This window comes from Festucalex cinctus, chromosome 7, assembly GCF_051991245.1.
Source record: "Festucalex cinctus isolate MCC-2025b chromosome 7, RoL_Fcin_1.0, whole genome shotgun sequence".
Lineage (NCBI taxonomy): Eukaryota > Metazoa > Chordata > Actinopteri > Syngnathiformes > Syngnathidae > Festucalex > Festucalex cinctus.
In genome coordinates, this window is record NC_135417.1 from 8,400,734 (window position 1) to 8,416,496 (window position 15,763).

The window sequence follows — 15,763 nt, forward strand, 5'->3', positions numbered from 1 at the left end:
ACTATTTTGTAGTATGAAACGTAAAATCTCTGCATCGTGCGATTATGCGCCCGCTAGTGTTGACTTTTGACACCAATTAACCTAGTTTGACATTTTTTGGGGTTCACAAATGTCATGTGTTGCCCACCACGTACGTGCGTTCGTTCGTTCAGGGAACGTCACACACTCGGCAGATGAAAACTTGGCCGATAGTCGCCAGTCCCCCGAGGGTCAGGCCAATATTGATGTGACCGCCAACGTGTGTGTGTGTGTGCGCGTGCGTGTCATCTCTATCATCGGCAAAGGGCACAAAGCTGGTGCAGACATGCACACTGGTGAAACATGCCAGTAAGCTGTAAGCACCGCACTGCAGCTCGATGGTGTTTTGCGAGCGAGCGAGCGAGACACCCGCCGGGAGGAGGAGGAGCGTTTGACAGAGTGGCCGCATGTGTTCGGCAAAGAGGATGAAGAAGTGACCTATCACATCCCCATTGACTGAGTTAATTAATATAAGTAGAGGCGAGGATCCCCGGCTCACTTTTCACCGTATGGATTTGCTGTCCGCTTTGCGTTTGCCGCCCCTTTTTTTTTTTTTTTTTTTTTTTTGATGTCCATTCGATGCAAATCCAATGTCGCGTGTCCCGGGGCCCGATCGTGACAGCTCATTTTGGCACGCTTTTGACGGCCAAGCAATTTGGATCGCGGTGCCTCTCGCTGTGACGGATTGCCTTATGAGATCGCACCTGAACGCGTGTCCGCTTGAGGTCATGTCAGGTGCTAAAAGGCCGGCGGGGGCGCCGTGCAGTGTTGCTGCATGGCGACCGATCAGTTGAGCCCGGCACTGGTTATTTTTTTGGGGGTGTCTATATTTACGGTCCAGTGTTTTTCAGTTTAGGTTAGTAACAACAGCATCTTCCAAATAATAAAAGGTTAGAAAACAACATTTGTGCTTTCAGCATTCCCACAACTAGACTAAGTGTAATTTCTGGCAAAATTGCGTGGGAATGCTGAAAGCTGAATGCTAATGAAGGCAATAGAAAGATAAACTCTGTGAAAATTACAAAGTATTAATTACTAGTAATAGTAGTAGTAGTAGTAGTAGTAGAAACAGTAGTAGTATTACTAGTAATTATTAAGTAGAAACTTGTAGTTAAATGACAAATGCAAACCCATTTCAGCATTCCCACAATTACAAATTCAGGTCACATTGCAGTATTAATGTTATACTAAACAGTAAACACCAAAAAAACAAACAAAAAAAAACCGGTGGTGTATTTGCTCTTTCCATTTTCAATTGGCAACCACGACAAAATTTTAAAGATTAACTGATTATTTTCTAATTTCTTTGTAAACTTATATATTTTTTAAAATCTGATTACAATTTCAACTAAAAATGCAAACATTCGATAAGAAGTGTCAAGATACGTGTTAGTCACTCAAGTCAGCTGGGACAAGCAAATATTTTTAGAATCGATAAATCTATCGATTATTCAGTTGATTCATTGATTATATTGGATTCATTTTAATTTTGCATTAAAGTGTATTATAAAAACCAGTGATCAGTGTTTATTTTGTACTTTGTATTCGGATAGTGATTATTAATTACCAGTTCGGATGTTCGCAAATGTTGATATGATACTGTTGATATGTTGAAATTAGAGGATTTAAATAAAATAAAAATAGCTCAGAGTGATGACTCGATTATTAACTCACTTGCTCCCAAAAACGTATAAAAACGTTTTATTTTAAATATTGCCATGGTCCCAAAAACATATTTATATGTTTCTTTTTTTTATTATTATTTTTAAATGTTTTAGAGCATACAGAAGGCTTTGATGCAGCCTCTGACCTGAAGAGGTGGCTTAAAGCAATGGTAGTTATTACAAAAAAACGACCAACAGGTGGCAGCAGAGTATAAGAGATCAGCCAGGGCCATGTTACAACAAGCTCTTTTTCAACAGGTTTGTGAAAAAAAATAGTTTGCATATGGTTCCGCTCCTATAACTCAAACGTTTGCTGATTTCGACCGGGCTTAGTTTATCGGCATTTGTTTACCCAGTTTTGTTGCCTAGTGTATGAGTGACTATTGATTCAGGTGGGCGCCCTCTGGTGGATTAAAGCCAGTGACATTTTCGATGGAAATGTGGTAGCACACCGGCCTTCCCCTTTTTCCTACACGAGAGCAGGGAAGGACACGCACGACAAGCAAGCAAAATCTTCATAGACTCTTTGAGTGCATGCAAACGCCGGGAGGGGTGAGCGGGGGTGGTGGGGCGGGGGGTTTGTGGGGGGGTTGACACAAGCAGGACAGACAGGAAGACAGGAGGAAGAAGGTGGGAAATGGAGAGAAAAGGGAAAGCAAGAAAGAGCTCCAGTGCCGAGTCTTAATCTGAGCTGTTCTGATCAATAGCCCATTTCCCATTGTTGCCAGAGCCCTTCGATCGCTACACCGCCGAATTAACACACCCACTTTAATCTAGGGGGAGAGCAGAGCCAGAGAGAGAGAGAGAGAGGGGGCGGGGTTAGCGGGTGCGAGTGCAGGGGAGCAGCTGCGGAGGCATTCTCAAATGAAATCAAATCTAATTGGTATCACTGTAGCCGCTGCACTTATTACGGTTACCAGTATCCGCCGGACACAATTCTCTGGCACTCGCCACTTCACAGGCCGAAAGTGGACGTAAATAATCCAAATGAGAGTTTGGCGTGATCAAGATTGGACCGGGATGCTCGGGTGGATGAGTCTAATTGCTGGGTGAGGTGGGAACACGTTTTAGTGGAGGGAGGTGGCAAATAGTGGGGAGTAAATTTAGATGAAAGTGTGTGCTAAAAAAATACAAATAATGTAATTAGCAATTTACGTTAGAGGATTAGGGCCAGTGAAGAGAGAAAATAAAGTTTGGCAGGATTCTTACTTTAAGGTAAAGTTTAAATAAAGTTTGTCAGGATTCTGACTTCATTCATAAAGTCAGAAAAATTCTCACTTTTAGTGAGAATTCTGACTTAATCTCAGAATTCTCACTTTCAATTTTAATCTCAGAATGTAAAAAGTTCTCACTTTATTCTCAGAGTTCTCACTTTAAAGTCAATAATTCTGACTTTAAAGTGAGAAGTCTGAGAATAAAGTCAGAATTCTCACTTTAAAGTCAGATTTCTGACTTTATTCTCAGACTTCCGACTTTAATTCTGACTTTATTCTCAGAATTCTGACTTTAATCTCAGAATTTAAAGGCAGAATTCTGACTTTAATCTCAGAATTCTCACTTTAAAGTGAAAATTCTCACTTTATTCTCAGAATTCTGACTTGACTTGAATTCTGACTTTATTAGCCCTACTATTATTCTGACTTTAAAGTCAGAATTATGAGATTAAAGTCTTTATTAATGAAGTGAGAATTCTGAGAATAAAGTAAAAATCCTGCCAAACTTTTTTTCCCCTCTCTTCACTGGCCCTAATCCTCTTCCGTAGGACAATTTATGTGAAGTGAAAGCAGAATTTAAAATTCCACAATGTTGGTACATTCATGTTTATTTAAAAAAAAAAAAAAAAAAGTCACCAAAAACCATCAACATTGTGTGTCAAAGTGTACTTAAACACTAAAATGTCCTCTTTTACAACTTGCGGGGAGTCTGTGCACTTGAATTCATCCGAGAGGCCTCGCACGTGCCTCGATAGTTGCTGCTATTTTGGTTAGCAACAGCGAGTTTTAAATATCGTATACATTTTTCCAATTCACAAATATTTGAAGCCTGAAATGTGGCAAAAGGTTAAAAAAAAAAAAAAAAAAAAGTTCAAGGGTGACTAATACTTTTACAAGGCAAATTATCTGAGGCACGTCTGTAGAATTAAAATAAATAAAAATGAAGTCTGGCGTGTACGTCACTTACGCCATATTCATTTCATTACTGAGGAAAAAAGTTTTGAAGACAGATGTGCTTTCCAACTTATGATAATATCGTTTTATAGTCCACAGCTTGAGGTGTTGCCGGCAGACTGTTTGCTTTACTGCCTTCCACTGTGAACACTCAAGAGGGGTGGGGGGAGTAGTGGGGGCGGGAGTTGTCTTCCTCTCACCCGCAGCCAACTTCCCCCCCACCCCCTCCATTCCTCTCACTCCTTTTGAAGTCGTTTCATAACGGAGCAATTTTCTCGTTAGCGTTTGTCTTTAATTGTGGGTAATTAAGCGTGCTCCGGCGGTATCGGGAGCGCTGTTCGGAGGGTTGGGGGGGCGAATTAGCTGTAGTTCAGCTGTGAAATATGAGGTTAAGTGGGCGAGCGGGTAGGAAAAAAAAAAAAAAAAGAGCAAGTGGGGTTCCGTGACTCCAAAACAACGTCGTCGAAAAAGAAAGTGACAAAGTGGAGCAAAGTTTGCCCGACTATTAATCAAATTTATTGGGAAAATATCTAAAAACAACCCGAGGAATTTGTCTTCACAGTCACAACCCGTCCAAGAAACATGGAAAAAAAAAGAAAAAAAAAAAAGACCAGCAGGGGGAGACAGAACGGGAAGCCTGGTGGTTCGCTACCTAGCGCCCTGAATTTTTTAGAAGGAAATTGAGAGCATTTTCATTAATTAATCGTTTGCTGATGTCTAAAATGACGTATTATTATTATTATTATTATTATTATTATTATTATTATTATAGTGTACAATTCAAATACTTTTAAATAGGACACCAAATATTGATTTTTCTGGTGTGGCTATAATAGCACCCAGTAGCACACTCGGGTGTCCCGAATGAGCCGCCCTTCCTTCAATATATCCTTTTTACCACTACAGCAGACATCCAGAGAAAATGTTGAGTCAGGGTGGAGACATAGCTAGCTCTAGCTAGCTAGCTAGCTACCTAGCTTGGTACCGGTGTCGGTACCAGATGCGATCGGGCTGCCAAATTGTATCGGGGTCGCCTGCAGATGACGTCACGCTACAGGATTGTCTGGAAATTGTCCGTTTACAATTGTTCAATAAAGTTGTACAGTAAAAAATTATGGTTGACATCAAAACATTGTAAAGAAAATATTAAAGATGTCATTTTAATAACAAAATTTATGGACTAAAATTGTAAAAATGTCAAGCAACCTACAAATATAAAAGCATGATACTTTAAGAGTGAAAAAAAAAAAATAGAATGAAGCGCCTTCGAGCTTCGAGCTAACGAAGTTAGCTTCGGTTTTGTTTTCTTTTTTAGCTGTTCACAAATCAATCACAATAACAACAAAACAGTCTTAATGATAATAGGAACACATTAACAATCTAAACTGACAATATTTGTCACATCTGAGACAATTATTTGGTGTATTTATCATTTATTTATTCAATATATTTTGCGGTTATATTCTTAGGTTTATTTACGTTTTATTTTTTCACAATTTCAGTCCGTACATTTTGTTATTTCAATTACATCTTTAATATATTCTTTCCAATGTTTGACGTCAACTGGATCATTTCCAGCCAATCCTGTAGCGGGACGTGTTTGTTAGGCTACCCCCGAGACGATCTGGCAGCCCGATCACATCTTGTGCCGACACCGGTATCAAGCTAGGTAGCTAGCTAGCAAGCCATGTCTACACCCTGACTCAGCATCTTCTCTGGATGTCACAATTTACTCGACAGCTTGATTTCTCAAGCAAGGAGGCGCCCACCGCGTTGAACGCGTCTGCGGTCCCAAATCCTCAAGTGGTCGCCAACTGTCGCGAGCAGATTAGAGCGTTAACACCTGACCCTCGATTAAAGCGCCATTAGCCGCTAAACGCTTCGGCGCCGAGCCCGCAGCGGCCGTAAAAGTCAACGCGGCCGTAAAGCGGCTGAGGAACGATCGCGGCTATCGACTGTACCGAGTCGGGGCCCGTAAGGTCCCATTCATCCCCCACTGACGGAAAGCCCCCATGCCCCGCCCCCTCCTACAAATGGCAATAATGAACTTGTTAAGGCCTCTATAAATATCGGCCTTCACACGCAGCGATCGTTTGGTCGGCTTTCCCGTACGCGGCAAACAACAAGCGGCCGGTCGTCCGACCGAGGTGTTGCAGCTAATACCTAATCAATCAGGGGGTACGCCCCCTCGCAGTGTGGGGTCTTCAGTTATACAAAGAAGATTCAAGAAAGGGAAAAAAAACTAAAAGGTCTATTGATGAGCATAACATTAACGTCGATGGCAAAAGTTGTGGCCAGGAAGCTTTGACAACCGTATTGATTAGCAGACCTTCCAGTGAGTAAAACTCACAGGAAACAATCAATCAATCAATCAATCAATCAATCAATCAGAGAACATGTCGTGGGGTGCATGTTTTTGCTTTTTGATGTGAAATATGGAATTCCAAAGTCACACTAAATACACATTGACTGTTGTCAAACATGACATGGTTTCATATCTATATTTTCTAAAATAAAAAGAAAGTTAACTCAATTATCCTAGAAATATAGATTAAAATGATTAAAATATAGAAATGATTTTTTTTTTAAATTTACAATTACATTAAAAAAATATCTAAAAATACAAAACAAAAAACATTAACCTATCAAATAAAAATATAAAATAACACTTAAAAATACAATAATATAAATTGAAGAAAATTATAAAAACTAGGATGAATACAATGAAAAGAAAATTATTAAATAAAAATATAAACACAATTTTTAAAATATTAAAAAAATATTAAAAAAAATAAAAAATAAAATATTAAACATGCAGGTAAATGAAAATGTTATAAAATTACAAAGTACAAGTAAAAAACAAACAAACAAACAAACAAACAACAACAAAATTCTGTCCAGCTATTTTTTTTTTCCTTGCTTGGCTTCTGCCAGCTGACTTTGACACAAACCCTAGACTGGTCGCCAGCCAATCGCAGGGCACATGTGGACAAACACCCATTCGCACCAACCTTCAGAGTCGCATATGCTTGCAATATCAACAACTATCAAAAGTTGACAGTTTGCAATTTTGGTATTTTAGCAAAAAACAAGAAGTTAATGCACATGATTTGCCACAAAAAGTGATACGGTGGGCCCCATCTGGCCCCTGACCCTTGAGTTGGACACCAAAAAGTGCAGGGAGCTTGCAGGCTATCACGTTAAATGAAAATGTCAATAAAGAAATAAATAATATTTCTACAGTAAATGAAGATTAAGAAAATTTCAATATAAATTGAAATTTACCTTTTTTTTATTGAAAAAGCAAAACATTTTTTTTTTTAATTGATTGCCTGCCAACATGTCAAAATGCCCAATATCGGCCTCAATAATCGGCCCGGCCGATAATCGGTCGCTTGCTAGTAGTGACGGATGGAAATGACTTACCGCAACAACAGCTGCCTCCTCCGCGTTGTCGGGAATCCTGCAAGAGTGATGAGCGCAATTTAGGCGACGTCAGCAGGAGCTAATAGGAGAATTTTTTTTTTTATTATTATTTTTTTTTTTTTATGAGTGGTGCGCGTGCGCACGGAGGGGGAAAAAAAAAAAGTTGACTTGAGAGTCCGGCGCGAGTGAGCAAAATGCTTTGGATTACATAAGCAAAGCCTTTAAGAAGCATGTGGTGTGAGAGAGAGGGTGTGCAAGGGGAGGGGGGGGGGGGGATGTGGATGGGGGAGGGGGGCGATGGGGGGGGCTCCGTGTGTGTGCGTCGGATCGATGGGGTTATAATTTTGTCCGAAGTGGGGAGAAAATAAAGTTCATGGAGGAATGAAATTTGAAAACAGATGGCGAATCCCGTCCTGGTCGTGGTCGTCGCTGACCCCCCACGCCCCCACCCCCACCCCTCCGCCCTCCCTCCCTCTCTCCCCTAAATAAGATTCGATCCCCGGGAATGGAGTGTAGACAATATTCCAAGCGACATTTGATGAAAGTGACAGATTTTTCATTTTGGACATGTTGGAAGTGGGAGGGGGCGAGTTTTAGATTGTCGTGATGGGAGACTTCATCTGATTTGTCTGCAGGACAGAAACTTGGAAGAGGAGGACACAAGTGCTTCCCCCCCACATATAAGCAAACCCCCCACCCCCCACACGCCTCCCCCTCCCGCTTCCATGTCCCCCTCCGGTGCGTGGGTGAGGCAAAAGGGTGAGGAAACAAGAATAGCAAATAAATGAGAAAATTTGGTACAGCGCCTTGCTTCCACGCTAGCAATAACAATTAAATATCGACCGCTTTTCCCTCGGCCGGAGAGAACCTGAGATACCCGGAGACTGCCAAGTACCGGCGCAACTGCAACCCCCCAACCGCCTACCCCGTTATTTTCTCCCCCCCCCCCCCCCCCTCCACATATGCACCTGCTTTCCTTCTAATCCAAGTCCATCAGGCCAATCGGCTCGAATTTGGCTCCTCTTCGTTTTATGTAGAACACCCCCCCGAAAGCCGTTTCAGGTCCACTTTTATTGTTGACAATCTTTTTTTTTTTCCCGCACCCCCCCCCGGCAAGAAGACTTCCTCACACTGTGAATGTTACGAGATCAAAATCAATTATAGGATTAAGGGGTCAGCAGTCGCACCTTCTGGACGATTTGTAGGTGGTGTCACAATGTCAAATGAGTGATGACGTTTGCGCGACATAATATGTCAAAACATCAACCCTATGGTGTGACCAGATTTTTTTTTTTTTTTTTTGCACCATGGACCAGTTTTATTCAAAGACAAATTATCGCCAAAAAAAAAAAAAAAATGGTGCAATAATTATTTTTCATCCAATCATCCATTTTCTGAACCGATTGTTCCTCACAAGGGTCGTGGAGGTGCTGGAGCCTATCCCAGCTGGTTTCGGGCAGTAGGCGGGGGACACCCTGGACTGGTCGCCAGCCAATCGCAGGGCAGACAGAGACGACCAACCACTCAAAGCCACGCTCACAAGCACACCTCGGGACAATTAACCTGCCATGCATGTCTTTGGAATGTGGGAGGAGACCGGAGTACCCGGAGAAGACCCACGCAGGCATGGGGAGAACATGCAAATTCTACTAAGGAATGTTAGAGCCTGGACTCGATCTTGATTTTTCACAATTTTGAAACCTCATTTTGTAAACTTGACATTTTTGTTTTGTCATTATTTGTCTGTGTTGTGTCCGATTTCGGACACATTTAGTTTCACTTGAATCTTTTCTTGTGTACTGTCATGACTGGGTCATGCCAGGGTTAAGTGTGGGTCGTGCAAGGGTTATGTTTGGTTCATGATCGTGAGGCCAAGTGTCTGTTTTGAACTGATGTAACCGGCATCTAGTTTCAACTGGTCTTAAGCTATGTGATGTCAATAATCTTTAATCTCTTTATCTGGTCAACAGCCAATCGGATAATTCCATGTCAGTCCTGTTACCCATATGTCTAGCCACAACCAATCAGATCGTTTCCCTGTGAGTCTAACTGAGAAGTGTGTGTTTGGTCGGATTGTTACCTCTGTTCCTCTGTGCAATTCTCGTTGTTTCTCGTCCAGTCAAGTTTGCTCCACGTCTCTCGATGTGAATAAATAGTTAAAATCTTGTTTGCGTCTGCGCTTTAGGATCCAACTTGGGATACAACTTTTTGTCCGCCCTGCGCCAATTTTAATATGGATGCATGTTGCGTTGGATCAGTTTGAAGCTTGTAACGCAGATTGTGGTTGATTGTGTCGGAGGTGGGAATGTTAAGATGGGGACGTGTATTTTCAAAAGCTGATCCTTGAGAGGATGATGATTCCAAATTGGACTTTGGAGCAATACAAGAAGAAAAGAAAACAGTTGGACCGGATTGGTGTGGCTTGTGTTGATTGACGTGCGCTGGGGGATTTGCACGCGGCGTGACGAGACTCCCAAGAGGGAGGGGCTTTATGTTGGACTTAGCCGCACAACTTTTTCCAAACGAATCGCACAACTATCAAAAGTTTCTCCAATCATTGTCGTGGCGGCTTCTCTCTCTTTAGCTTTTTTTTTTTTTTTTCCGCCTCACAACTTCTGTGTTGGCGCCCAAGCCTTTCAATTTCTATTTATTACAAGCGCACCCCCCCCCCCCCAACCACCTCCTGCTGCATGCGCACCCCACTGCCTCCTCATCTCCACTTTTCCACACCTCCTCGCATCCGCGCTTTTAACATTAATGTCACTGTTTTTCTTTCTAATACGGATTTATATTTCAGACAGAGCAGCACTTGTGCTTCTTTGATTTTTTGCCATTTTTTTAAAATTATTTTATTTGCACAGAACATGTCTGTTGTGTGGGCATGGCTAGTATGTACACCCTTATTATTTTTTTTAATTATCATTATTGGCCAATGGAGCACTTATGCTCAAGCCCTACAAAGTCTGCCTAGCAACAAGTGGTCGCAAATTTCAATCAGTTTTGTTGGCCTACGTAGTTGCATGTGCTAGCAAGCAGTGGTTGAGAGAGACAATTCAACTGTTCGACTTAACTTCACTGCAATAAGGGTTGAACGACAAGTTGATGATGTGATTTATTTATTTTTTTTATTATTATTTTTTTTTTCCTAGGTGTCAGCTGTGTGTGTGTGTGTGTGTGTGTGGGTGTGTCTGCCAAGGTTATACAATAATAGTTTCAAATTTTTAATTCCATTTAGACTTTTTTTAAATTCAGTTTTCACTTAGTGTTTAGAGCAGGTAACTTAGTTTTTATTTATTTATTTTTTTGGGGGGGGAAATTATTAATTTGAGTTTTTATTAGTTTTAGTTTTCTTAATCACTCACCATCGTAACCAATCAAAGGTGAGCCATGATAGGTCGTGAGCTACTTCCTTTTCAGCATTCCCGCAATTATAGGAAAAATGTCCTTCGTTTTAGTCTTTGGTAATTAATTTAACCCGTGAGTCTTTGGGGATGATTTTAAATGTGATTTTAAGTAATTTATTTTTGATAACAAAACAAGGACGTTTGAAAGTGTGTCACACAGAAGTGACGTCATATAGCAGCAGCCAAAAGAAAAAAGCACCTTCAGATAATGTCGCTCCTATAGTGTTTTTTTTTTTTAAATATTGCGCAACTGTTGTAACTGTTGTCAATTAATTAAAAAAAAAAAAACTAAAACTAAAACTGAAACAAAAACTAAAAACTAATTAAATAACTAAAATTAATTAAAAAAAAATAACAGAACCACCATGAAAACTAATTAAAAAATAACTCCATTTAAAAAACAAAACTCAAAACTAACTCAAATAAAAAATTCCAAAACTGTAATAACCCTGTCTGCAAAGAACCACAACTATTACTGCCGTACTGAGAATCCAAAAGAGAGGAGCTGAGCCTCCAGTGCATGATACCAATACAATTGAAGGAGAAAGTGTGACCAAAAATGCTAGCACTTATATTTGTATGATAAATAACCGTAAAGCACAAAAATTAGCCCCTAAAAAACAAAAAAAAACACAAAAAAAAACACTGCCCCCTGTTGTCCGCCTCTGTTGCCTTTGGCACATCCCGGCCCTCACCTCGTTATCTCCCCCGTTTGACTCGAACTGCTTCATGCATTCGTTATCTGCGCGACATTAACATACCTGCTCACCCCCCCCCACCTGCCTCGCACCTTCTCCTCTTTTTCCACTCCATTTCTCAGCACTGGTTGCCCCCCAAACCTGGAGTCGTCGTCTCTCATCCTCGTCTCCTCCTTTTCTGCCCTCCGCCGGCTGCTGCCTCCCACCTTCCCACCACCCCATCCCCCCCCCCTCCCCCCTCTCTCTCCCCGGCGACGGAATTATGAAAAATGCGCCCATCGACAGAGCGCCTCAGCTTCGATTAGCCGAGATGGGACATGACAGGCCGCGATCAATACTTATACCGTCCTATAACGTGTCAACTAATGAATCAATCTCGGCTAAATTTTCCATTTTTCAAAAGCCGACGCGAGAGACTGGAATATCCTCTTTTGTAAAGATATTATTATCGATTTCGTCGGCAATTTGACATCGGGGGTAGTTAATTCCACTCTAGAATAAAATTGAAAACACTTGAGATTGAAGTGAGAGAGAGGGGGGGGGGAGAGGTGGGAAGGAGGGGGGGGGGGGGGGGGGGGCAGAAGGGCAGGCGGGAGGAGGGAGGAAGGCGGGGGGGTGGGGGGGACGGCTGTTGACTTGATAAAAGAGAATGGCGAGATGGAAGCAAGAAGGAAGGAAAGAGAGAGATTAATAGTGCACAGACAGACAGTCGCACCGTCCGTCCGTCCAGTTGACTTCCACGTTCGGATTTCAACCGCAAACCTTGGAAATGTGAGGCGGATCTGCAGACCACTAGGCCACTATGTCGCCCTGTGAAAAAAATACTAGCATAGTAGCGTGTATAAAATTAAAAATATCGTATGAATTGATTTTTCTCAGTTCCAAAAGTCCTCACTGTTAAAGGGATACTTTACTTATTTAGCCATTTTTTGGCAGTCAAACATGAATATTTTGCCTATAATAAATGTGATATTTTCATTATTTTTCATATACAATTAGTATCTTTAAAAACACATTTTGCAACTTGCTGTCGATTGAAAATGACATCACAAGTTCTCAGGTAACCAATCACAGCTCAGCTTGTGAATGTCACATGACCTAGAAAACAGCTGAGCTGTGATTGGTTACCTGAGCCCTTGTGATGTAATTTTCAGTTGACAGCAAGTTGCAAAATGTGTTTTTAAATGTACTAATTGTATGTGAAAAAATAATGAACGTATCAAATTAATTATTGACAAAATATTAACTTTTTATTGCTATAATGGGCTAAATAAGTGAAGTATCCTTCTAATATCAAGGTTATTTTAGTTAACTAAAATGCTTAACTTAAGTTTCTGATATGAAGAGGTGGCTTAAAGCAATGGTAGCTATTACAAAAAACGACCAGCAGGTGGCAGCAGAGTATAAGAGATCAGCCAGGATCACGTTGCAATAAGCTCTTTTTCGTCAATGTGAATGAATATCGACGAAACTTCACTGTATTCTAATGCTAATTGCTGCAAAATATAAAACAGATACAAATATATTTTTTCCCCGATGAAACCAACCGATTAACTGGCCGATATTAGTTGATTTTTTTTTTTTTTAAACACAACACATGACAACATAAGACAACGATAATGACATTCATACATCCTCTCTCACCAAAAAAAAAATGAGGGTGAAAAATGGCAGAGTTGACATTTTTTTTTCTCTTTTGAAAGGATAAACGAATACGAACAAAGTACATAATGTAAAACTGTCAATAAATGTTCTGACTGTAATTCATGTAAGTAATTCGGTTAAAAATCAGTTATGACAATTTTATTCCGCCAAACATCAGAAATCTGCTTCAGCGTCCAAAAAAAAATAAAAAAATCCCGATCAGTTGAAATTGTGACTTCAAATGTTTCCCGTCGAGAATCTTCCGATGTTGACAGTTTGACCCCAGCACGGATGATTTCAATTTGAATGGATTCCGATGGAAGGAAATTGGAAAAAGGCGCACGGGCCCGACGGCTCATCATACCGATCGTTTGCGTTATGTCACTTTAAATGGCGTCTCGCTGAATATGTGCATGAGTGTGCGGCAGGGAGAGTAGTCAGTATGTGTGAGAGTGAAATATAGATGTGTGTGTGTTTTTGGGGGGGGGAGGTGGTTCAGCGGGGTTCAATGTAACTGTGGACAATCACAGCCTTATTTACCTGTCAAAAACACTATCATCCCACAACGGGCCCGACCGAGCAATTTCTGCTGTCTCTTCCTCCCCCCTTCCTCACTCTTCTGCCTCCAATTACAAGGTAGAGGGGCTATTTCTCACCAGAACAAAAAAAAACAAAAAAAAATAGCCCCCCCACCCTCACCCTCTCGTCCTCCCGCCACTTCTAGCCTGTTCCTTCCCCGTGCTGAGAGTTGGAGTGGAAACGAACAACCTGTAAACACACCCCACTTATCCCAGTGTATAATGTTGTGTGTTTGTTGCCCGCGGCTGGCCGAGCGAAGGGAGGGAGGGGGTGTGCTTTGTTGGGGGGTGGTTGGGTTGCCGCATGACCAGACGGAGAGTTGTGAAATAAAGATGCAGCCGGCGGCGGCTTTGAAAGGCGGCTCGATCAAAAGCGCCGGCCTGTCGTTCGACATATCCGTCTTCGTCTCAAGCAGGTGAACGCGTTGCAGCTACTAAGCGAGCGCCGTACGCGTTTGTCCTCTTACGGCGCCGACGAGGCTTTCAAGTCCGGTCAAGGTTCGGCTTTTGTCAAAAAAAAAAAAAAATGACGGCCCAGGAAGACTAAAACCAACTCTGAACTGTTGTCAAGAGCTCCGGGTCCGATACGCGGCGAGTCAAACTTAAACAATGCTAAGCACTGCAGGTCCAAAAAAAAAAAAAAAAAAATGCAACCAGCCTATAGATGTGGTAATTCTCATTTTAATAGGATTTTGTTGAAAAAGAAAATGTAGGAATTAATTGAAAACAGTCAAAGAAGTGTGGTGTTCTAAGTAGGGATGGAAACGATAACGGCAATATCGTGATATTAAAACTGCCACAATATATCGGCGTTGTCATGTCACGATATCAAAAGCGGCACATCTCTTAAAAACATCAGGTTGATTTCTATTTGTGCAGTTCTATTACCCTCTGGTGGCTAGTTTTTTTTAAGTGCAGTTTAATTTTCATACAGCATGTTTTGGCCCTTCTATGTTTAAAATTCACACTATGGTAATTTCCATGGTAATTTATTTTCTTTTGGCTGGACCAACATTAATAGAAGACATAGATTTCTTCTTCTTTGGGGTCATGATGTGGAAAAAAAAAAAAAAAAAAAAGAGCGAAAAAGCCAAAGATATTCCCACAAGTACACAAGCGCTAGCACTAGCTAAGGGCTAAATAGCGGACGAGGGGAAAACACTGTGGCCAAAATGGTGGACGAGGAACCAAAATGGCGGACAAAATATTTTAGTTACTTATTTAGTTAGTGGCAACAGAAATCAGATAACATTTACTGTTGAGAAATTCAAAGCATATGGACAATTTCCAATTAAAAAGGTATCCGAACGATTCATCGATAATCAAAAACAATTAGCGATTAATTTGACAATTTGTCGATTCATTGTTGCAGCTCTAGTTATTAGTGTATACGTAGGCCTATTAAGCCACACTTGATTCCTCTGCAAAGTTGAAGATTTTGTGGAAGAACATAGAAAAAAAAAATGACGGCTTGTAGGGTGACACATATGAACGTCAAAAAAAAAAAAAAAAAAACACGAACAGGAAGGACTTTTGCTGATGCATGACTGCGGGATACAAGCTGGCCTTTGATTTCCTGCTGTTCCCGAGAGCCAAACGTGTCCACGCACACACGGACGTGTCCGTCTTCATGAGCGTCTCCACGAAAAGGCCATCTGACAAAGCCATTAACGGGGCGCTGTAACACACGTGTCTGCCACGCGGGCGACTGACACACACACACACAACGACATTCATGACGAGACGCGCGAGCTGACACGCGGCCCACCGGCTTGATTGAGTCTCTAAATGAACGGCGAGAAAGAAGGGGGGGGGGATTGGACGCTGCTCATTCAGCAAGACTGATGAACGTCAACGCGGTGGAGCTAGTGGTTAGCACGCCCGCCTCGCACTTTGAAAGGTCAGGGTGCGAGAGACTTCCTGTGCTACCGTTACAATATGGTGCATTTGTCCGTTAATTTATGAATTTATTCATTGTTGGTTGGCCGCTTTGGATCGCTGCTCGTGGACCCGCTTCCGCTCGCTATTAAGCCGAGTGGCGATTGGGCTAATTAGCCAAAGCTAGCAACATGAAGCTAACTAATCATACAGTCAAGCGTATGCCGGTCACGTTGTTTTTACCAGGATGTTTTGATGTACTCTAAAAACATTTGGGTCAATAAT

The 15,763-nt window shown here is 41.5% G+C and overlaps 1 protein-coding gene across 3 annotated transcripts in view; it reads right to left on the minus strand.

The window, feature by feature from the left end:
- The window catches only part of erfl1 (Ets2 repressor factor like 1), a 118,331-nt gene that overhangs the window by 58,625 nt on the left and 43,943 nt on the right, over positions 1 to 15,763 (minus strand). For 2 of the 3 annotated variants that reach the window (XM_077527313.1, XM_077527310.1), the window contains exon 4: positions 7,277 to 7,313. The exons of the other annotated variant lie outside the window; for it this stretch is intronic. The gene's annotated coding sequence lies outside the window, so the exon portion shown is untranslated. The remainder of the gene's footprint in view (positions 1 to 7,276; positions 7,314 to 15,763) is intronic. 3 annotated transcript variants of the gene reach the window in all.